At 39.9% G+C, this 22,864-nt stretch overlaps 1 long non-coding RNA gene across 1 annotated transcript in view; it reads left to right on the forward strand.

Annotated features, from left to right (window-relative positions):
- The window catches only part of LOC136792182 (uncharacterized), an 84,684-nt gene that overhangs the window by 33,278 nt on the left and 28,542 nt on the right, over window positions 1-22,864 (forward strand). The window contains exon 2 of the long non-coding RNA XR_010835633.1: window positions 8,767-8,955. This is a non-coding gene — a long non-coding RNA (uncharacterized lncRNA). The remainder of the gene's footprint in view (window positions 1-8,766; window positions 8,956-22,864) is intronic.

The following is a 22,864-nucleotide window of genomic DNA, read 5'->3' on the forward strand; positions in this document are numbered from 1 at the left end:
AGAATTCTAATTTTTTTTAAGTGATGAATCTAGGAGGCAATTTGGCCTCTCTACTAGGTGAGAAAATAGAAAGGTACTCATCCACGAAATAGAAATAGCTGAAGACTGCTGCTTCTGACATTTCATTTCTGTTTCTGCAGATAAATGTTTGTTACCAGGAAATCACTAAGGAGGAGATGGGCCTGACATTTTAAGATTTGAAGAGTAACTTAAACCAGTGGCAGATCCTCAAATTAGATACGCCTTTCTTTGCAGATTTCTTTCTAGGCCAGAATCTACCTCCACCCTGGTGAAATACACAGAACTGAAACAACCTGTAATCCAATATCCTCATCTCTCCAGAAATGTATGCATTTCCTTCCTCACAATAGAGTCTACCTGCCAGCTTCCAAATGTAGAGGTCAATAAGAAAACAGTCTTAGAATATCTTACACATTATGAAAAAAGTCAGGCTGATGAATTTAGTACTAGGCTGTGCACGAAGTCAAATCCTCATAATTATCTCTAACCTAGACTGTGGCAGCAGTTTCCCAAGTAGGGCAGGCTCTACGTGGCTTCTGGCCACGAGGCTCTCTCTCTCTCTCTCCCCCCAGTCTTTCCCTAATACCCCCAATAACCAATCACAATCTAATACATAACACCAAGTTCATATATACTCTGTCCTTGACCTTGATCACAAACTTGGTAACTGGGCGGCTACCTTATGTGAAACCTACCTTGTATCAGGTATGGTGAGTGTTTCCAGTCTCATTTTCCTGGACCCAAGTATTCTTCTTGATTAACCTGCTTCATAGTATAGCTTATACTGCAGTCTGTCCTTGCCAACTTTAACCCAAACCAGGAATTTGATCCCTGGAGTTCAGATATTAATTCAGAGGCTGAGATGCTACTGCCCACACTCTGGGCAGCTCTGGGTCTTCCCTTGTGTCCAGATATCACTGCCAGTTGGTTTCTCTCGTTTTCCCCTGTGACCTCTGAGTTCTGTTTCCCTGAATCTTCACCAGCAGCATCTGGGGACCTGTTGTGTCCAGATGCGGTTAAGCAGTTATTACTTCACACCGGGCTAGGCTGGTATCCCCTCTACCACCAAAATCTGGGGACAATACTGGTTATAAACCCAAGATCTTCCCTCTTTTTCTCTCCCACTGCAGTTAACTGGTTAATGATCCCTAGATATAAAGCTCCGAGTAAATATTCCTATCCCAATTTCATAGGGTTTAAAAGAGTTTTACTTCTGTTTATTTCTATTTCAGTATTATTTCTCTTGTTGTCAAGCCAAGAATAGATTACATTTTCAATTGAAGTTATATTGACTTTGGTCACAATGGCTTTTGAAATAAGATTTAGGTTTTTAAGCATTCGTATAAAATATACTTATTTTCGGGTAAATACTTGATGAATGTCATTTTCGTCTTATGAGAGAGGCTGTGTTCTTGGCCTGAATTTTGCTCTTAGTTATGTTAGACATCCCAGAGATACCTTTAATATAAAGAATTTTACTTCACAGAAAATTCCCCCAAAATGTGTGTCACAAAGGCAGAGATGATTTTATGCAGTTTGGTTTCTCTAAACAAAATGAGATATCAATATGAGATTTCTGCTCCAGTGATTTTAAGACACTGAATGGAGAACATGAGTTTTGATGTAAACAGAAAGGAGATTGATTTCTGGCCCAGAACTCCGCAGTGCCGTTAAGAGTAAATTCAACACCTAAGAAATGTGGGCCCAGCCTCTGTCTGTTCATCTTCATTAGGACTAGTGTCACAGTCCGTTAAAGATTGTCACAGGGGAAGGTGCTCGGCTGCCTTCACACAGCTCACCTTTCCTCCAGTCTACTCCATGCCAGGCATTGCCATGTGCTCTGCCCCGGGAGGGGCAGAGCCTTTGCCTTCAGTGCGGAGATGGACTGGACTCCCAGGCTTCCCTCTTCTGCTGCAGCCACCGTGCCTACTCTCTTCCAAGCTTGGGAGGTGTTATTATCCCCTAAGGCAAGCACGCAGTTAACACTCATTCCAAGGACTTTCCATTTCAATGAGGAATTGAGGAGAGAATGAACAAAATGTCCCAAAACTAAGGGAAAATGATAATGAAAGGAAGGAAGGAATGAAGAAAGGAATGAAAGAAGGAAGGAGGGAAGAAAGGAAGGAAGGAGGGAGGGAGGGAGGGAGGGAGGGAAGGAAGGAAGGAAGGAGGGAGGGAGGGAGGGAAGGAAGGAAGGGAGAAGGAAATAAACTTTCTGATATCTTTAAATACTGAGTATCATTTTACATTGGTTGTTCCTGATGCCAAAAAATGCAAATTAATTTTTATTATTCATCTTTTATCCAGAAAATTATCTGAAGATTTTTCTTAAGTATAATCTTTTGTTTGTTAGAATCTTGAATTTGCTGGGTAGAAAGTAATAATTAGCAAATAAAAGCGATTTTATCTTTTTATTTCCAATTCTTATTCTCATTTCTGTCTGTCCCACAATGGTTATGGCTTCTCAGAACCTGTTGAATAGTTGCAGTGAATATGGGCATATATTTTTCATAATTTTGATGGAAATGTTTTTAAAGGTTTTTCACTAAGTAGAATTTTCTGTGCATTTTTGTCACAGACCCTTTATCTGATAATACCAATATCCTTCTATTTTTGTACAAATGAGACCATTTTTTAAATAAAAATTATTTATAAAATAGTTTCCATATATATTGAGATAAGTGTGTGTTATTTTTTCTTAAAAAAATATTCTGGTAATGGATTCTCTTTGCATTTCTGTGATACATTTGATCTTTTTGTCAACATATATACATTTTATATTTATGTACTTACGAATGATTGCTCAATAATGTTCTTTTTTCCTGTCGCCTTGTCAGGTGTTGATAGTAAACTTATATAAAACACTTACCTAGCCTCAGGAGAGAAAAAAGTGTCCAAGTGAGATATTATTCTTTAGAGATTCAATAGCATTGCCTTGCAAATAATATGGGCTTCATTGTTTTCGAGTGAGAGACATTTTACTATTGTTTCGAGTTGTTAAGTGCTTACTGGTCAATCTCTATTGTCTGCCTCTTCTGAAGTCACTTCTGATAACTTAAAATGTTCAAGAAAATTCTTCCTTTTATCACTTATTCCTTTATCATTTTTTATCTCAAATGTAAAACCCTATACACTTCTTTTAAATTCTTAATAGTGTTTATTATTACCTTTTTTTTTCTAAGTCAATTTTGACTCATCTTTGTCTCCTTTATCATCTTTTTAAACACCCAGCATTTTTTGTTTTGTAAATCACTTTTATATTTTCTCTGTTGACTTTCTGATTTCATCTTTATTAATTCCTATCTTCTGTTTCCTATTTATCGTGCTTCTTTTGTTTTTGTTTCTCCTCATTTCTGTATTCTTTTGGAATGATCTTTTTCATATAATTTTTTTGCAACTATTGATTTGGAAATTACACATTCATTGGTGCATTTCCATTATTTAGTGGGTATGCTTTAAAATTTCAACGTATATAAAATGTCCAAATAGGCAAATCATAGAGATAGAAAGTAGATTAATGGTTGCCTGAGGATTCTGGCAGGTGGGTATCAGGGTTGAGAAATGATTACTAATGGGGGTGACTGAAGTATTATTAAGTTAGATAGTGGTGATGGGTGTATACCTCTGCGAATAGACTAAGAAACACTGAATTGTATACTTTAAATGAGTGACTTTTGTGGAATGTGAATTACTATCTCAGTAATTAGCTATTTAAAAAGAGAAAGAGAATTTCTCTGGGATGTTGGTGACCTTTATGTGTCACAGGCTGTGGCCGTCTTGAAACTCATCAGCGAGGCACAGTGCTTCTCCCTGAGAAACTACCTAAAGCCCTCCTTGTTTTCCTAGTGGCCTCTAGGATTGAATGCCTTTGTTTTTCTGGAAGGTCTGTTTGAGAGCAGTAGCTTCAGATTTCTGACAGACACTGCTATATGTGTCAGCTCTCAGGTCTGACAATCTGATTTCCTTATGGGACAGATAAATGGCAGGTTCACTAAGGGAACTCTTGTGAATTGTCATTATGAATTAATGTGTAGACAGACACCCCGGTCTGCTCAGCCAAGACCCGTAATGTGCAATTCATCATATAGTAGTGGGTTGCGGACCAGTTCTTTTTGAATATTTCATATGAGAATATAATTGGGCCTGTATTTATGCACATAGGCAATGTGAGTGAGGTAAAACACATGAATTTATTTATGTAGGAATGGGGTAACTTGTTAGGGAGCTGGTCTTGCTGCAAATGTGTAAGTATTGAGAATAGGAATAAAGTTTAAAACCCATCTGGAGAAAAATTAAATCATTTACCTATCAGTCAATAACTGTTTTCGGCCAGACATAACTTGCTCAAGTGCAGAGATAGGCTTTATTACTGGATCTCAAATATTTAATTTACAGATAGACTTTAGTCCCAAACAGGCATTGCTATTTATACTTTTTAAGAATCAGTGGAGGTACTTTAAAAAAGCATGATGTTATTGAGTTCATGAAGGAAATGGATAGATTTTACATTTGTGATCAAGTTGATGGACTTCATGAGCCACACTTGTTGAATATGGAAGGAAGGACTAGAGCCTGGGTAATCCCACGTCTTCTCAATCTACCCTCCAGGGCCATTGCTAGGGAGAGTCTGCTCCATCATGCCTCAAGAGACAGAGGTGCCCTAATAGCACATCCTGAGTGTTAGCCACCTTCCCCTGTTGTTGTGCTAGAGCACCAACCAGCACCCGCCAGAGAGCTCAGCCATGGTGTCTTAGAGCTTGTCAGCTCTTCTGTTTCCTCTGGGAGGCTACTTTTCTCCCTCTTCCCATTGACACATGAAAGCATCACCAGTTAATGGCATCTGATTATGACTAGGTCTACTCTCCATTTTCAGATGTCAGAGAAGCCATTTTTTTTTTTAACATCTTTATTGGAGTATAATTGTCTTACAATAGTGTGTTAGTTTTTCCTTTACAACAAACTGAATCAGCTATACATATACACACGTTCCCACATCTCTTCCCTCTTGCATCACCCTCCAGAGAAGCCATTTTTTACTGCAGTGCTTTCGAACCCACTTATTTCCAATCAACCCCACTGTGCTAGGAATTGTGTGCATGTAGAAAGTAGGTAATATTGGTTCATGGACTGAATGTAGCATGAGAACCTAGAGCAAAGGGATGAAGGAGGGTAGGAGAGTACAAAGAAGGAAGGAAAGGAAAAAGGAAAATAGCATTAAAGTGCCAAACAATTCTTACCCTTTACCTGCAGTACGCAATGCCACCATCAGTTGAAATTTTGCATGAGCTCAGTCCTAATTCATTTCTAGAGGGGAGTCCCAAAATAACTCAAATGATAATTAACTTTAAATGTGTCAAGAGACTGGGGAAGTGTCAGGAGCCTCGGTGTGAGAGAGTCCTAGGTTTGAATCTAGACTGTGCATCTTACAAGTTCAGTGTCTTTGGGCTAATGCTTTATTAACCTCTCAGTCTTGGATTCTTTAACTGTAAGATCCTACCTCATGGGATTAGAATCAAAATGATAACATTGAAAAAGCAATTAGAAAAGTAGCAGTCACATAAGTGCTCAATAAAGCAGCTATTATGATTATTGAGAAGGCTAGATGTACACCTACATGGAGTAAGGACATCTCTCCCAACTTTCAATTGAAGTATGAATGAAGGTAAAGAAAAGAAACTGAAAAATGACAACAGAGACCATTAAGATGGACTGACAATCTAATGTCAAAACTGAGAGAAATTTCTACTAACTCTAATCGGTTTAAAACAACATAGAGAAAAAGCTACCTGGGCTTTATTTTGTGAAACAGAGATTATGTAAAGAAAAACCTGTTTTCTTCTTCCATGATCTATCCCCAAGTTCAAAGACTATCCAGTATTTGAACCAATCCAAAAGCTGAGCAGTTGCCCATCTTCCCCTCGAGTGAGAGAGCACCCTCTGCTATCCTTCTGCATCTATCTGCAGCCACACTCCCCAAGGAAAAAAGATCCACTCCGGGAACAGTGAGCACTGAACAGGGAACAGTGAACACTGAGAATTAGAGCTCCCACCCCACCCCACAGAAGGCAGTGCCTCAAGTATGGGAATAGGGAAGACTGTCAGCTCAACAGAATGTCCTACTACAATAAGCAAGTGCTGATGGGAAGCTGAGCACTGGAGAATGAGGGGTCACATCCACCACTGGCAGGTGGGAGGGAGAGACTCAAGCATCATGCAAGTGGGCAGAGCAGAGCCCAAGGCAGACCATTCCCTCTATTTGTTGACAAATACTGAGGATGACAGTTCGCTGAATCACTAGCTAAGAGCAAATAAAGAGGGAAGAAGGAGGTCTAGGAGAAAAGTGCTGCAGTGCAGGGGAAAGACAGACAGCTGGAAGATTCTGAAAGAGGCATGTATCTGGATGTGACTTGATTCACAGTGCAAGAAACAATTCAGAAAATTTTCATTTTCAGTAAAGAATAAAATGAAATAGGCTGTCTGAAACGGTAGCATGGAAGAAAGAACAGGTTATAAGACAATATACAGGCAGGCAAGGCTTCTGTTTTGTTTGTTTTTTATTGCTAGTGCTTAGCACAATGGCAGACACGTAATAAATATAGTAGTCACATAATAAATATAAATGACATTCAGTAAATGTTAACTGCATTTATCTCTGGATGGTAAAATTACCAGGGATATTCATTTTCTTTCTGTTGTTTTACTGCATTGTCTAAAATCTCTGCAGTAAATATGACATGCTTCTGAAATAAGGAGAAAAGTGTATGTGAGTTCTGTGACTTTCTAGGTCCTATTATCCACTGTTAACATAGATGCTGGCTAACATCCCAGGAAAATAACTCTAAGAGCGCCAACATTAGGATGCCAACATATCTTCAAGCACATCTGGTAAACTGGGCAGGCATAACTCCGTGGAATGAAATTTCTAAAAAGAATGTGGATGCTTAGGGAGAGAATCTAGCCCAAGGGAAGAAGAAATTCGCCATAATGAGCCAGGTTAGTTACAGGGCCTGAAGTTAAGGGTGGAGAAATAGTACAGTGTGGTGGGTGTTACCTGAACCGTTCTAACGGCTTGCACCAACACATCTTGCTGTGAGAGCTCCCTAGATGATAAGAACCGAAAGTAGTGGCAGTATAGCTGAATCAATGGTAGCCGCCTCTTGGGTGTTGATTTGTGAGGGAGCAAATGGATACAAATACCACTTAGAGCAGTCAGCCAGAGATAAGACTGGTCCAAGAAAGTGGCAGGCAAGTGTTTGAGAGTGGGAAGGCACTGGGGAATGAAGGCAGTCAGAGGGAAATCAGAGGAACCTAGAGGCAAGTAGCAGTGGGATGTGAGCACGGTCAAGAGCGAGAAGCAGCAGCTCTGAGGCAGGCATTGCGAAGTCCACATCCCAACCAGGGGCAACACAGCGTCAGAGGCAGTGTCCTCAGTGGAGCAGAAAGCATTGGCTCAGGGACAAGCCATGGCAGCAACATGGGCACTGGTCCAGCTGCTGAGGAAGCCAACTGACCTAATTTGTGGGAGAAGGTAACGCCCCAAGGATGCCCCGGATGGACTGGCGTCCTGCAGCCAAGCAGGAGGGCCTGCTGAGTTCACGTGGCCTGGGCTTTCATGTTAAAATGACTCCAGGTCCACCCAGGGACAGGAGAGACTTAATAAAAGATATTTGAAGGGAAAACTAAAGGAAAGAAAAGCTTCAGTGGCTTCCCACTCTCTACGCCTCCTTGCCCGATTTCCGTACTCTGTCACACAGGACATCGAGGGCTTGAACCCAGTTGACTCCCCAACCTCTTTCACTGCTGTGCTGTGATCAGACTGTACTGTTCAGCAGAAAGTGCCACCCATTCCAGAACCTGATGCTGTCTGGGAGCTCCTCCCAGTTCTTCTGTTACTTCAGCTTCCAAATCTGAATCCTTGCCCTCTGAGAGTTTGCAGATATCATGCAGAGAGGTCCTAAGCCTTCTGGACTGAGGCTACCCATGAGGGTCCTGGTAACTGAAATGTGTGGGGTAGAGGAAAATCTCAGCGTTCAGTACCAGGCAGACACAACTGCACCCCTGACTCTGACACTCACTGTCTGTGAGATCTAACGATGACTAATTAACTAGTTACTAGTTTATTTGGAGCCTCCTCTGGGTCCACCATATCTGAAATGGTGAAAGTAGTATTTACCTTACAGTTTGCCATGAGGGATAAATGCTATAACACAGTGAGATCCAGATGTTTCATGACAGGCACACAGAAAACATACATAGGCTCTTTGGGGCCTGATGTGTCTGGCCCATGGGTTCTGGCTGCCTCAGTCCTGTTCAGACACCTCAAAGGCAGAGAGTATCAATATCTCAGCTCATCTGCAACTCTTTCATGGTGCCCCGGGTTGCATCGTACCCAAGTAGAGAAGATCTGATAAAATGTACATAAAGTGTACACTTACCATAATGCCTGGCTCTGTGCATCTTCTCAATGAATGTTCGTTCCCTACAGTACACCTGAGCAAAGGATACTTTGTATATTTTTTTAGACGTGTGCAAGGAATATCAGGTTAGCATAGGCACCAAAGTGGCCTCTGATAGAGAAAACAGATCACAGAAAGGCAGTTAATAACTCTCTATGCCTAAAAACTTGTTCTAGATGTAAAGTTGAGCCTTAGTTCTGTATTAGCACCTAAAATATAAATCCTTGAATCGACCTAAAATGTTTACTCATTGATACTATATCTATTTCCACCAATTTTATCTCTGCAGCAACCTGGACCCTGCCAAATTCAAGAAGAGGATTGAACCCGAGACATGAGGACAGATTAATACAGAGAATACGAATATTGACGGGCATCCCTGGACTGAGGAAGGTCTGAAGCTTCAAGGGGGTCAAGTCAGTGCCCAGACATCTGTTGAGAGTCAACGAGGGAACTTGCTGCCCAGGTCCCCCTCCTGGTGAGTAGGTAGTCCTGTGCTTCCTTCCAGACCCCCCTCAAATCGCCCTTCTGTTATAGCCCCACGAGGGCAGTGACTTCTCCTTTGTTCACACAGCATGTTCTCTCAACCATAGTTTTGGACCTTTTCACGGCCTCTTTGTAGTTTTCCAGCATAGTATGATGAGGTTTCGTAAGTGCACAGAATATTTAGTACAGTACAATGGACAGCTCTACTCCTTCCTAGGTACTTAGATTCCAGAATTAACTCTACAGTAGCTCTGACTTCCAGTCTTCACATCTGTCCTCACTCAGGTGGGGCCTTCCTTCTTCTGATTGTGAACTCTTGTGGGTGCCATCTGTCTCCTGTCACACCCAGGACCCTACACCTTTCTTCCACGTGGTCCCAACACAAGTCTCAGCTCTGGCGGGAGCTCCAGAGGCAATCTACTAGTTTCTAAAGTTTATTTCCCCACTTACATATAAATTGAAGTTTTAGTACGCTCTTTCTCACAATCATGCCGCAGGCCTGGTCTAATTTGGAGTTTTACTGATTTTCTTTTCTATTTCTATGATTCTTGGAGGATGTCTAGAGAGAGTCTAATTTAGTGGCTTCCACGATTCTAATTGCTTTCTCTTTTAGCAGCTTATTCTCATGCCTTATCTCCATGACATTGGGGGGAGCAACATATTTGGTCTGTCCAACTCCAAAGGACACCCCGGGACCCTCGGAGTGGAAATTACAAAGAGGTAGAGATGCAGGGATACATATTAAAAACCTGCTATATTCCAAATTTGTGCGTAATGTTGAGGAGAGATCAATATAAGTCTCCTTCCTGTTCTCAAGGGCCTCACAACTTAGTAAAGAGACAGATACATCAAGAAACAAGTGTAATCAAGGATTACAGCCTTTAGGACAGGAGTATGTACTGGACATGCTGGGGCCACAAAGGAGGGGGCAGTCAAATCTACTAGCAGGGTACAACCATCAGATGGGAGCATTGTTTGAATGTCCCCAAATAGAATTTCCTTCTACCCAGTGAACTACCTTTTAGAATTTATTTTTGATGAGAATAATGCTTACACTTAAGACTCCTTCCCCAATGGCCCATTGTGTTCTGTTGGTTTAGAAATTTCCTCCAGACACAACTAATAAATGCATGGGAAGAATATGAGATATGAGTCTATTAGAGGGCAGCCAGAGCACACTATTTGCTTACAATAAGCAGCTGACATTTCAAAAGCTTAAAGGCAAGACAAGAAATCCTTGTCTCAGGCTTTAACCTCACACATGTTGTCTCCTGGAGAGAATTGCGGGAGAAATAGTCACTTCATTTAGGCATCCGGGAAGAAAGAGATGACTAGTCACTCACCTGTCAGATTTCTGGAGTAGTCGACACGAACTCAGGTTATGTACTAGAGGGCCAAGGAGCCCTTTCCCTGCCACTGGAAATGTGAGGTTAAAGACCCACATTCCTTGGACCCACATTCAAATAAAGTTCAAGTCACTGAGGGACATTAAAAGATAATTTTGTTTAAAAAGGTAAAATCATCACTCATATATATATAAACTTGACATGTGTCAACGATGAATTAATTAACTCATTAGTTAGTTAGGAGAACAATAAAATGTTACAATCAGTTCAAAGGAGAATTCAGTATGACAGTTGTCTGCAAGGAAGTGGTGGTGAGATAAATTGTCCTCCATTGGACAAAATGTGTTTGCATATCTGTGAGGAAGAATCATCTGCATTGTTACCAGTCAGTTATCTACAACTTATTAATAGCTCAAAGACAAAGAAAGGCATAAAAACTCAATAAAATCAGATAAACCAGAAGACGGTGCTATACAGTCCCTACTTTTCCATTGAGTTAACGCTGTAATCTTTTTGGTCCATTCCAGAGTCTTTTACAGACCCTCCCCCCAGGGATTACTCCCAGGAGCCTTGAGCAGCTGCAGGTTTCTGGCCTACAGGATTGAGTAATCTCTGCCTCATCACCAGAGTCAGAAAGTCGAGCAATATATCTTTGCTCCCTCCCCTTCAAACCGCAGCTCTTCTCTCGATCTGACCTCAGAAATAAATCTAATCTGTGTCCGTGTCCCTTGTGTCCCATCTCCCCACAGCTGCTCTTCTCCAGATTCTCATCATCTCCAATTTATACCATTAACTCTGCGCAAGTTCCAATGTGCTGCAAGCATGTGTGGACCAGGCAGACATAAATACATATAGAGATTAACATGACCATCCGTTTCGTGTATAAAACTGCCCCCTCACATGTGTGATTACTCTTTTTGTGTAGTCCTCTCTAACTGGAAACCTCATGGAGAATATTGAATGTTTCCTTCTCTGTGCTCCAAAGGTACTTCATTTGCCCCCTTTTCAAGCTCTGTCTTAGATTTGTTCTAGATACAGCTTTGTAGACACATGTCTCCCTTAACTGTAAAAGGTGATCCTTAAAATAAGGGTCATGTTTTTATCATTTTCATGCCTTTCCCTCCTCACTCAATTATTAGTGAAAGGTCAGGCAATTCAACTGAATTATCAAAGAATGTATTGTGCACCATTAAATAAGACCTGGAGAGTTCAGCTGAAGTACATTCTTGACACAGTGACAAGAGTAGAAGTAGAGCTGTGCTCAAGATGGGAGCAAACAAAAGATCAGGGGGTGAGGATCACCGGGACATCAGAGAACCTCAGGGAACAAATAATTTGTGAACCCCTTCGGTGGTTCCCCCGTTTCTAAGAGAACAAGATCATCTCCCGGAAACAAGTCCTCCCATGACCCATAACCAGGCTCATCTGTGTACCTATATAGTCTCAGTTTTTTTTCACTCACTACCCCAGATTTATACAGAATATTTGGAATTTTCCAGAGATTTTTTGCCATTTCAAAATCCATGCCTTGTACATTCTGTCTGGGATCTTCACTTTACTATTTTAGGACTAGAGGTCAAATGTCATCTCCTTTATGCAACCTTCCCTGACCTCCTTTAATACAGTTAACCATTCTCACCCCTCTGTGCGCCCCCCCCCCATCTCCCTACCTGTAAATCATATTTAATGAGACCCATAAGGGTTCTGGATTTGCTCTTCCAGATAAAAATGGTTTCCTCCAGCCACTCCGAGAACACTGAGATTTTAGAAATTTGCTAGGTGGGCTTACCCTTCTCCAGTCACAATTTCTTCGCTTTGGAGGGGGTTCCACTAGACTGACTCCCGCAGTCTCTCTACTTTCCTTTAATCACTCAGCCCTCAGGGAAGAGGAATAACTTTACTCAACTGTGAATTTGGTAAAAAGAAACCGGGAATGAGAAGTTAAGTGCCTTCTGGCACCTTTTCTCCTTGAAAGCTCACTACCCTCAGCAAGTGCACATTTGCTCTTCTTCCCCGTGCTGTTCTTTAGAAGTGCAGCACACAATGTGAAGAGGTCTCGAGTTTCCCTTTGGCGTTCGATAGTTCATTATCATAGCATGCCAATGCCCCGTTATCCAGCATCAACTTAATTTCAGTCGTGAAAATAATATCTTGATCTCTGCCTTGCAGTGAGAGAAGGGTGCTATTTCTTGGGGTCCCTTAAGCGCTCAGCGGCATTGGTCTCCATTGCAGAAACCCTCACCCTCAGCTCACAAATAATTCTTTGACTTGGTTTTGCACTGAGTTCCTTGGTGCGAGAGCAGCAACCATGAGAGGTAAGGGAAGAGAGGACCTGGGAGGGTAGAGGATTAGGCAGAGACAGGTCATGCTCTCTAGCTGGTTCCAGGAAGGTTTCCCTTCCTGGGGACATTCCTTTCTCTGTGGAAACTCGCCTGGAGCACATAAACACCATCATCTACAGTCTATTTCTACAACTGTTAAGTGGAGGAAAGCATTTTACTTCACTGAGGCTTTTCCTTACCTGAACCGTCCTCCATCACGGCTCACAAAAGGCTGCCATACAATTATGCCAATCTGACAGGCACTTCACAATTTCCCTGAGCACTTAAGTGGGTTTACTTCCTTTACCTCTTTCATTTTCAAAAGAGTAATTGGAATGAGTCAGTCTTTCCTATTGCCTCCAATTTGCCAGGCATCCTCCTCGAGGAGGGCTAAGGCAGGTACTGTTCAGAACTTAGTATGGATTTCTGATCAGGGGCAGAAAGACAAGCTTAGCTGTGACGTTTGCAGTTTTAATTTTGAATGATTTTGCCTTGTTAACTCAGAATTGGCTTCAGAGTTTCATCAGATCATTCAGATGATCTGCGTTCTTCACTGTCCTTCCCATTTCATGCAAGATTTACACCCAATTATTGACCTAAGTTAGCCCAATTTTCTTTTCCAAAGTTATCCCCCATGATAATAGGAACTTCTTGCTTAATCATTCCTCTGCTTTCATTGTTGCTGAGATACCTTCCAAATTCTTCCCTCTGCACTTTTGCTTATGTGCTTCCCCTTTGGTTATGTGCTTTCCCCTTTTTTCTGCTGATCCAAGTCTACCCTTCGAAGGCCAGTTCAACTCTTGCTTCCTCCAATAAGATGTACATCTCGCCCTATAGACCCCTATAATATTTAGATGAATCACTCGTTTTCTTATCTGCAAATACTGCTTCATGGCCTATTTGGTTTTATTGGTTACTAATATTACCCTTTACATAAAACCCTGAAATTCCTGTACGTCAGGGAGCTCTTAGAATTATCAGGGAAACAGCAAAACAACAGATAATTACTTAACACTGTGGTAAGTACGTGTTGTTGATAGAGGTAAGTAGAAGGGTCTTGAGGGTACAGGTGAGGGGTGTCTGTCCCGGGTTGAGGGTAAGGCAAGGCTTCCTGCACCGAGTATCAAGGAGCTGGGTGGTGTTCATTAGGTGCTCCGTGGAATACTCCACCCAGACCCATCAGCATGTGCAAAGACCCAGAAGACTGACCGGGCTTGCCAAATTGGAAGATTTGCAAAAGCAGGAGCAAATAGTCTGGGGTGGTCCTTTGGCACAGCTGGGGGCGGAAACTTGGTTACTTAGAAGCCAGAGTTTGAATGCCCTTGTGGGCTGCGGCACAGAGCTTGGCATACGCTACAAGCGCTGGGGTACCATGGAAGAGTTTTCATTAGGTTCCATTAGGTTCCAACTCTAACGATCAGTGACTCTAGAGAAAGGACTTTCAAAGTGTTGTGTTAGACAGGTGGACAGAACAGATTTTTCTCGACTAATTGGGACTGTAACAAGAAGCCAGCCACACAATGAAGAAAAGCACAGATTGCCCGAAGCCCTGGCTTATTTTTTGAGGTGAATGTTGCCTCCTGAATGGTTTCACTAAGTTCTGCAAGGGCAAGAGTCAGGCCTGGTTTATTTCTGCTTCCTCTCCCCCACTCAGATGTATCCAGCAGTGCAGAGGCACGTAGCAGGCACACAGTGCATATTGACCTCGGTCAGGGTGGCTTCATTCAAACATCCCCCTTTATTTTCTTCCCTCTTACTTTTCCAGCAGAGGTAGGGTCTGTGTGTCAGATCTACCAGAGGTCCATTGGGCGTTCCTGAGTGAATTTCCCTGTCTTGTTGCCACGCAGAAAACCACGCACCTAAATCATGTGTTTATCAATGTTCTGCTTTTCTTTATGCTCTGTACACACCAGGATGCATCCTTGAACAGTATATTCCTGAGTTTTGCATGGTTCTGAACTTTATAAAACCAGATTCGTATTGCACGCATTCTTCGGAGACTGCTCTCAGTATATTGTTTCTGAGAGTCAGCCATGCTGACTCACTCATTTTCACTGTCCTATACCATTAATTAAGTGAGACTCTCACAGTGTATTTATCTATTGCTCTAACAGTAGACAGCTGGGCTCTTTTCGTGCATTGTAATATTGCTGTGATGAATTTCCTTTTGTATATTTCCCAGTGGATTTACCACTAGCTGATTCTGTGACTAGAATCAAAAATTATAAACTTCCAATTTTGACTGATCTTGATATTGCAAATGTAAGCGACAGCTGCAGAGTTGAGAAGTTTTTTACATGAATGGAAAATAAAAAGACGATTTATATTTACTTTCTCTGTAAATAAAAAATAGGTGGAACTAATAACAATGGTTACACTTCTGTGTTCCTAGGAATACAATACACCAATAGTGTTGTTAGAAATTAGCCTATTGGAGCAAAGGTCTTATGAAGATTAAATATTGCCTCTGATTTTTTTGCTTAGATATCTTTATCTTATATTTACTAACAATTAATGAGAAGAAATAAGGCCCTCAGAGATTCGTAACTGCCTGACTATAAAGCTTGTTAATGCAACTATTTACCGCAAAGCTTAAGGTAACAAAGATTGCAAAACATACATGTTATAAGAAATTGCAACTCTTCTCTCAAAAGATGAGTAACAATTATTCTAGGAAACTGAATTTTCTTATTTAAGCTATAATTCACCATCCTAGTGTTAATTCTATATGCTATTTTTTGTTAATCCAAAAGCATTTTGTGTGGCTGTCATTTAGAGCTGTGGTCATTAAAGCTGACCCTACTGGCTCTGATCCAAACACACGGTGAGCCTCTCGTGTTTCACAGTGATCTGTGATTGCAAGGCAAACTGTCTGAGCCTCAGATTCCTTTAAACTGTGTATTATTATCTCAACACTGCCTTCATTAAATAGCTGAGAAGGTCAAGTGATATCAGGCATGCAGAAGTGATTTGTGATCAGTAAAATTCTGGACATCTGTAATGGATGAGAAGGAGGAAAAGGAAGAGGAAGAGGATGAGGAGAACAAAGATTGTGTTCCCCTTGTACCTAACTATATAGGCCACTGAAAGATGTGAAGTTTCTTATTAGGAATAGGGGGTGGGTGGTAGGGGTCAGTCTGAATCTTGGAATTTTACGCTGCACTAGATGTGTCAGTCTTGAGTCATATGACTGAATAGTGTCCCTCCAAAATTTTTATGTTGATATCCTAACCCCCGGTACCTCAGAATGTGAACTTGTTTGGAAATAAGGACATTGCAGATGTGATTAGTTAAAACGGGGCCATGCTGGAGTGGGGTGGGCCCCTAATCCAATATGACTGGTGACCATATACAAAGGGAAAATTTGGATACAGGCGCGCGCACACACACACACACACACTCACACACTCACACACTCACAGGAAAAATGCCACGTGAAGATGAAATCAGAGACTGGGGTGGTGGTTCTATAAGCCAAGGAACACCAAAGTTTGCCAGGAAACCACCAGAAACTAGGAGAGAGGCAAGAATCAGTCTCCCTCACAGCCTTCAGAAAAAAATCAAGCTTGCCCACACCTTGATTTCAGACTTCTGTCCTCCAGAACTCTGAGACAACAGACTTCTGCTGCTCAAGCCACCCAGTTTGTCGAACTTTGTTGCAGCAACCTTAGCAAACTATAATATGCACAGCCCCCTGCTTACGGTATTATATTATTAAGGGAAATTGTTTCAGTATTTGATCAGATTTGTAAACATCTTTCACAGTGACAGAATTCGTGATCAGCAGTAATGCCACGAAGCCCACTGTTATATTTACACACAGAGAATATTCGTTGGTGACTAAAAAGTATAAAAATTAGTTAACCTCATCAGTATGCAAATAATTGGAGAAAAAATGTTTTCTGAACAGCAAAGCAATGATTATTTGATATAATATATTCAGTGCTGCTGAGGACTCAGTGAGATATATGCTTATATCCTATCTGATGGCTAGAAGTTGGTAGAATTTTTCTTGAAATCAAGTTGGTAAAACATATTAAGTATCATAAAATACAATCTTCAGATTCTGGTAATCTGCCTTAAGAGAGTAGAGTATGAAATTCAGATGTGAAATTATGGATAAAAGATATTTATTTATTCCAGTGTTATTTTTGTTCGTATAAGACAGGATGAAACTAAAAGCCCAAATAACAGGGAAATGGTTAAATCAATTATAACAGATCTTAATTTTAATTATTTTAATAATGTTTAAATATACATTTGAGTGATAAACACAGAATATATATGTAGTGGGGGACTCTCAAAGTCTAGTAGAGAGACTGTTGGCGTTCCCTAAGACTCAAAATTTTAGGGAGTCTGTGAAGTGAAAACTATTTTCATAATGATGCTAAGATAGTATTTGCCATTTTACTCTCTTTCTCTCATGAATGTACAGTGGAGTTTTCCAGAGACTATAGGACAGTCACAATTATCTAAAAACTCTGGTAAAATACTCCTTCCTTTTCCGGTTTCATAATATGAGGCTGAATTTTTTTTCGTATATTTCACCTAAAACAATATATCACAACAGGATGAATGCAGAAGCAGATGTAAGAATCCAGCTGTTTTCAGTTAAATCAGACATTAAAAAGATTTGTAAAATGATGCCATTCTTTTCACAAAAATTTTTCTCTTGAAAAATATAGTTATTTTTACCAATATATGTCATTTGTATTAACATGTAATGAATTTATTATTACAATTTTAGACAAATAAATAAACTTTTTTTTTTCAAGTGTAATATCCAACAGTATGTATCAATAGCAAAACACATAAAATAGCATACTTTGGAATCTTCAGTAATTTTTAAGATGTAAAATCTGAGGTCAAAGAGTTTGAGAATCCTGTTTTTGAAAATATTATTTCATCTATATAAAACAGAGCTGGAAGGAACTTGCTGAATTGTTGGGACTGTGTTGAATTGCTAAGAGTGATGATCTGTGGAGGTTGGGTTTAAGGGTCATTGTAGTTTAGCATCTTTACTTTTCTGAGTTTCCAAAATTTTCCACTTTTAACGTGCATTTCTTTTATATCAAATGAAGGGTAATTTTTTTTTAATTTGCACTTTCTGTTCTTCACCCTTAAAAAAAAAATCTTTTTGCCCTTAAGCCATTATTTAGAACCTCAAATTGTAAAGTGCCTCTTAATTACACTTGTATAGAGAGTCTCAGTTCATAAAATTCTGCCAGATTTAAGGTCTGTAGGTAAATTAGCCACAAGCTATACGGAGGGAGAATTTACAAATACAGTTTGCACTGCACAGCAGTTCCCAGAGAAATGGCCTTTGAAGCACCCGTGAGCAGATGAGGTGTCTGCCGGCTGATATTCATGCCAAGGCTAAGGTAAAAATTCACTTGGCATTTACTTATCCATAGATTCTACTGCCATAGAATCTTGAAGTTGTCAATGATCTGAAAACTCGTATCCATTTCAGAAGCTCACCAATACAGGAGTGCTACCAAGCTAACCATCTGTGCTCCCAATGACCAAAGGTTTTGGCTAATACATCTCACTTAAACAGTCCTGCTTGTTTAAAAACAAAAAAATCTACCTGAGTTATGATACTCTTAATATCTACAAATCAGAACTAGATGTGTGATCTTGCGCTAGTTCTATAGGCAAAACTTCATGTTCTTAATATGTCATGAGATTAATAACGTACGTTCTCATAGAGTTGTGAGGATTGTGTAACATATGAAAACAAACATCGCAGTGCCTGACATAAATTGATGCATAATTTATGCACAACCCCTGTTGTTATTTTTGTATTTCCAAATACCCCCCAACTGGTATTGGGACCAGCCAAAATTGCCCTTTACTCTCTTAGGAACATTCTAGGATCTGCTTGCCTCTCTCTGATCAATCCATGGCTCCATTTCCAGTTTTTACATCCTCCAGCAAACTTTCCCAGCTTGCCTAGGATTTCTTCCTTGGTTCCCAGAACTTCTAGAGCATATACAATGCCTAGGATACGTTCTGCTGCTTTCCTGCCTCTGTATCCAAATCTTCTCAACAGGCTGGACAGGGTCTTCTGTTTCCTTTGTTTGTTCCCACTTGGTGTCTAGAACAGCCTCTCTGTGGATTGATTGGTTTCCGATACATCATCTCTCTCATGGTTTTGCTCAATATTTCTCCTCTGGTGTATTCTGGGATTATTTTAGTCTCCTTGCTTGTCTCTTGTGAAATCATTATTGGACTAAATTAGACTCCTGTTCTCTCACTAAATCATCATGGCTCCCATAATCCTGGGAATAACATGAATTAAACCAGAAATGTTTGGTTGAATCCTAAGAAATCTGATTAGCATTTGGGCAAATTTCTCCATCCTTTGGGATTAGGCAATGCCCCAGAGTAATTCTCACTCAGACAGGTTTTCATAAATATTTTATAAATTCCCAAATGCCAATAACTTCCCAAATCCTTTGCCATTAATTTCATCCTTCTCAGCAGAAGACTGTAATGACCCAGAACCATATGGAGAGTAGAAAGGAGAGAGCATCTATCAGCATAAACAAGTTACTGTGATGGTCTTTGCCCCTATTCTGAAAACCTGGTCCAAAAATAGTTTGGACCTCAAGTACCTCAAGCTGAAACTCAAAACTCCTAAGGATATATACGACATATAGATATGCTTTCCCTATGTTTCTTACCTCTAGCTTTCTTTAAAGGGTGCTCTAAATGAAGGCCTGTTTGTTTCAAAAAAAGGAAAAGAAAACATTAAGCAGAAAGCTATAAAAAAAAATGCATCTCACCCATTTTTGCATTGAAGAGTTTGGGAGGCGAATAGCAAATTTGAAATTTTCTATCTGAGTGTATACTGAATTCTATTTTAAATGAGAACTCAGGATGATGAGCATGGAAATTAGATCTCAACAACACATGAGATATAGCACATGAAGTTTTCTTGAATAGTTCCAGATACACAGTAGAATCAAGATTAAGACTACCATCCATTTTCACTTCCTCTCTTCTGCATGCTGTATAAAACCTGAACTGTTTTTATAACTCCAGTTTATGGTAGAGACTATAACAGCTTATTTTCAACATGGAGAAGTGTTGATTATACTCTCCTGAGCCCACCATCCTCTCAAATTTATTCATCAGAATGAGAGCTGTAATATGCCAATCAAACGCATTGTTGCTTTTGCACAGTCTTCTTTTACTGCTAGCAACTTTATAATACTTTATAAAGTGTTGAGAAAACTCTTCCTGAAAGTTTAATTTTCCTAAGTTCTGGTCTTACAAAGCCAGGTCTCATAGATAGTGGCCACCAGCCTGCACCTCCTCCCTTCCATTATTTCCACCTGTCCCTCAACTTCTGTTGGCACCATGAGTTATTGCACTAAAATCGTGTCAAGATTACACAATTCGTTCTCAAGCAGGTAACTCCTTTTGCCAACATCAGATGAAGAAATTGCCTCAAATTCTTCATATAAGCTTAACAAATCTTATATCAATCTGTTATATCCAAGGTTATATTAATCTTTTCATTAATGTTTTTGCAGTTAATCACAAAGTGATTACACAGTTATTTTTTTAATGTTACAACTTCTCTCCTTGTCTTCTTTTAGAATTTCAAAGGGCTATATTATGGATTTATGCTGTACTTGCAGTCTGTGCTTACCTTCATATGTAAATACATATACATATACATATATATGAGTTTTGTTTGCAGTGTGTTTCACAATACTATGTATGTGCACGTTGTGTATCCACATGCATATATATACACACATATGTGTATATATGTATGTGTGTTTTATATATATATATATATATATATATATATGCACATATTCTTCATATGCCTTCATATGTTCCTGTGGGCTTGCCGTGTGCAAGTGAGATGTTTGAGTTTCCTTTTCCTTGGAAACCGGAGAGTTCGTCATATTTCTCTGGTTACATAACCTGGATAAGTTTGCAATCTCACACTCTTATTTCTTCCTCACTGGTCAACAACTTTTACTGACGTGAGTTTCATTGCTGAATCATTGCTCTGAGAACAGCAGTGACGTGAGGCTGTTTAATTGAAGTAACTTTGGAAAAAGTTGTTATATTTTTAAAATTTGCTTAGGATTATTGATAAAAGAGATACACTCCTATTTTGTTCTCTCAGAGTCTTGGTTATTTTCAGTCATGCTGATCAGATTTATCTATGGAAACTATTGAATTTCATGCATAGCTGAGTTCACACACAACAACAAAAAAAGTGGGTATGGCTGTGCTGAGATGGAGGGTAGCAAGGATCCTGGCAGATTGTATGATCTCCCAGGGCTCAGCAGCTGCCAGCCCTGGTTTTTGGTAGCAAAATCCAATTTCCACTCTCTCCATGTGGGCTGGGAAACAGCAGGGGTCCACACTAGCTCACAGAATTTTGGCTTCCTCATTTGTGAACCGTAACCAAACATATTAACCTCAGTGGTAGGCAGGAGATTAGAATATCGGATGGGGATGAACAAATTGCTGTCATCACAGAGAAACTGCCACGACAGCGCCAGATCAGGATCGGAGACAGAGCCTGGGTTAAGGAGCAAGAATGTAAATAAAATGGGGCTTGGAAGAAGCTCTCAGTTTTTGAAGTGATAACCTACCCCCATACATATCTGCAAGGCCTCCAAAGTATTTTTTGCTGGAACACAACTTGTATCAGTCGACTACCCTACACAGGTAACTACAGGAGCTCTCTTCTCTGTGGCCCACAGGCTGAAATTTAAGCCCTTAGTTTGTTATTTGAGGCCCTCCATCATGACACTTCATCTTCTCTTTGTAATGTGATTACTTCTACTTGCTTTCTCAAGCCCTCTGCCGAAAGACTCACCACTTTTGATGCCAACCCAGATCATCTAGTCCCTTTAAATCTGCCTATAGAAAATACTTTATCAAATTTCTTCTCTGATTCCCTGGCCTGGATCGATCTCTCTCTCTCTCTCTCTCTCTCTCTCTCTCTCTCTCTCTCTCTCTCTCTCTCTCTCTCTCTCCTCTATCGAGTTTTATTTGTGTTCTTCTCATGGTACTTACTTCTTACTCCTGCTTTGGATTACAATCATATGGCTACATGCTTGATCCTCCTGACCAGACTCTCATAAAAGAAGAGTGACATCTTCATTTGTGCATCTCACAGTACCTAATAGAGACCCTTGCATGCCTATACTAGGTAAAAAATCATTATCTGATAAATGAATAAGTAAGTAAATGCATGACGTCCAATGATTTTATTTGTAAATGCTACTCTAACATTAACTTAATATCACAGAACCTCAATTCACTTACCTCTACAATAAAAAATTAAAACCATCTTACTACTTTAGAAGAATGATATGACTAAATGCAGACGCTTTTACAGGCAAATTCTACCAAACGTTAAAGGCCTAATCATTCCAATCTTCCTCAAAATGCTCTGGCGCAGGATTTCTCAACCTTGGCACTAATCTTTGCTGTGGGGAGCTTCCCCGTGCCGCGTAGGATGTTGAGCAGGATCGCTCGTCTCTACCCATTAGATGCCAGTAGCATCTGCCCCTCGGGTCATGACAATAAAAATAGTCTCCAGATGCTACTAAATGTCCCTTGGGAAACAGATGGCCTACAGTTGAGAGGCTAGAAAAGAGGTAATAATTCCAAATCTGACAATGACAGCATTTAAAAGGAAAATTATAGACTCAGATTTATTCATGCATGTAGATGTAAAAATTTAAGCAAAACATTAGGAAACCAAATTCAAAAAATATGTGGACAAAAATTTACCAAACTAGGTTTTTCTCAGTAATGATTTAATAGCAATTAGGAATCAATAGAACAATAATTAACAATAACAATAAAAACCAATAATTTTTAGAAATTAGGAAATTAATGTCCTTAATTATGAAATTAAGGAGAAATGTAATTGTATTGACTTCCTCATTTTTCATAACAAAACTTCAACATACCGATAAAAGTAGATACCTCAGGAAATACAGATTTATGTATATTATTTATGATTATTGCGGTAACCACAATAAGACTTAAGAACATATAAACTCCAAATTTTCTAAAGGAAATGCACACTTGCACACGCACACACGCACACACACAGGTCAGCAGAGACAACAACAAAGAAAATGGAAATCATATCATAACTCTTCTCTCTCTCTCTCTCTAGCTCCATATATAAATATATGAATACATTTATTTTTTAACTTAATTTTTATCAGAGTATAGT

Source organism: Kogia breviceps, chromosome 11, assembly GCF_026419965.1.
Source record: "Kogia breviceps isolate mKogBre1 chromosome 11, mKogBre1 haplotype 1, whole genome shotgun sequence".
Lineage (NCBI taxonomy): Eukaryota > Metazoa > Chordata > Mammalia > Artiodactyla > Physeteridae > Kogia > Kogia breviceps.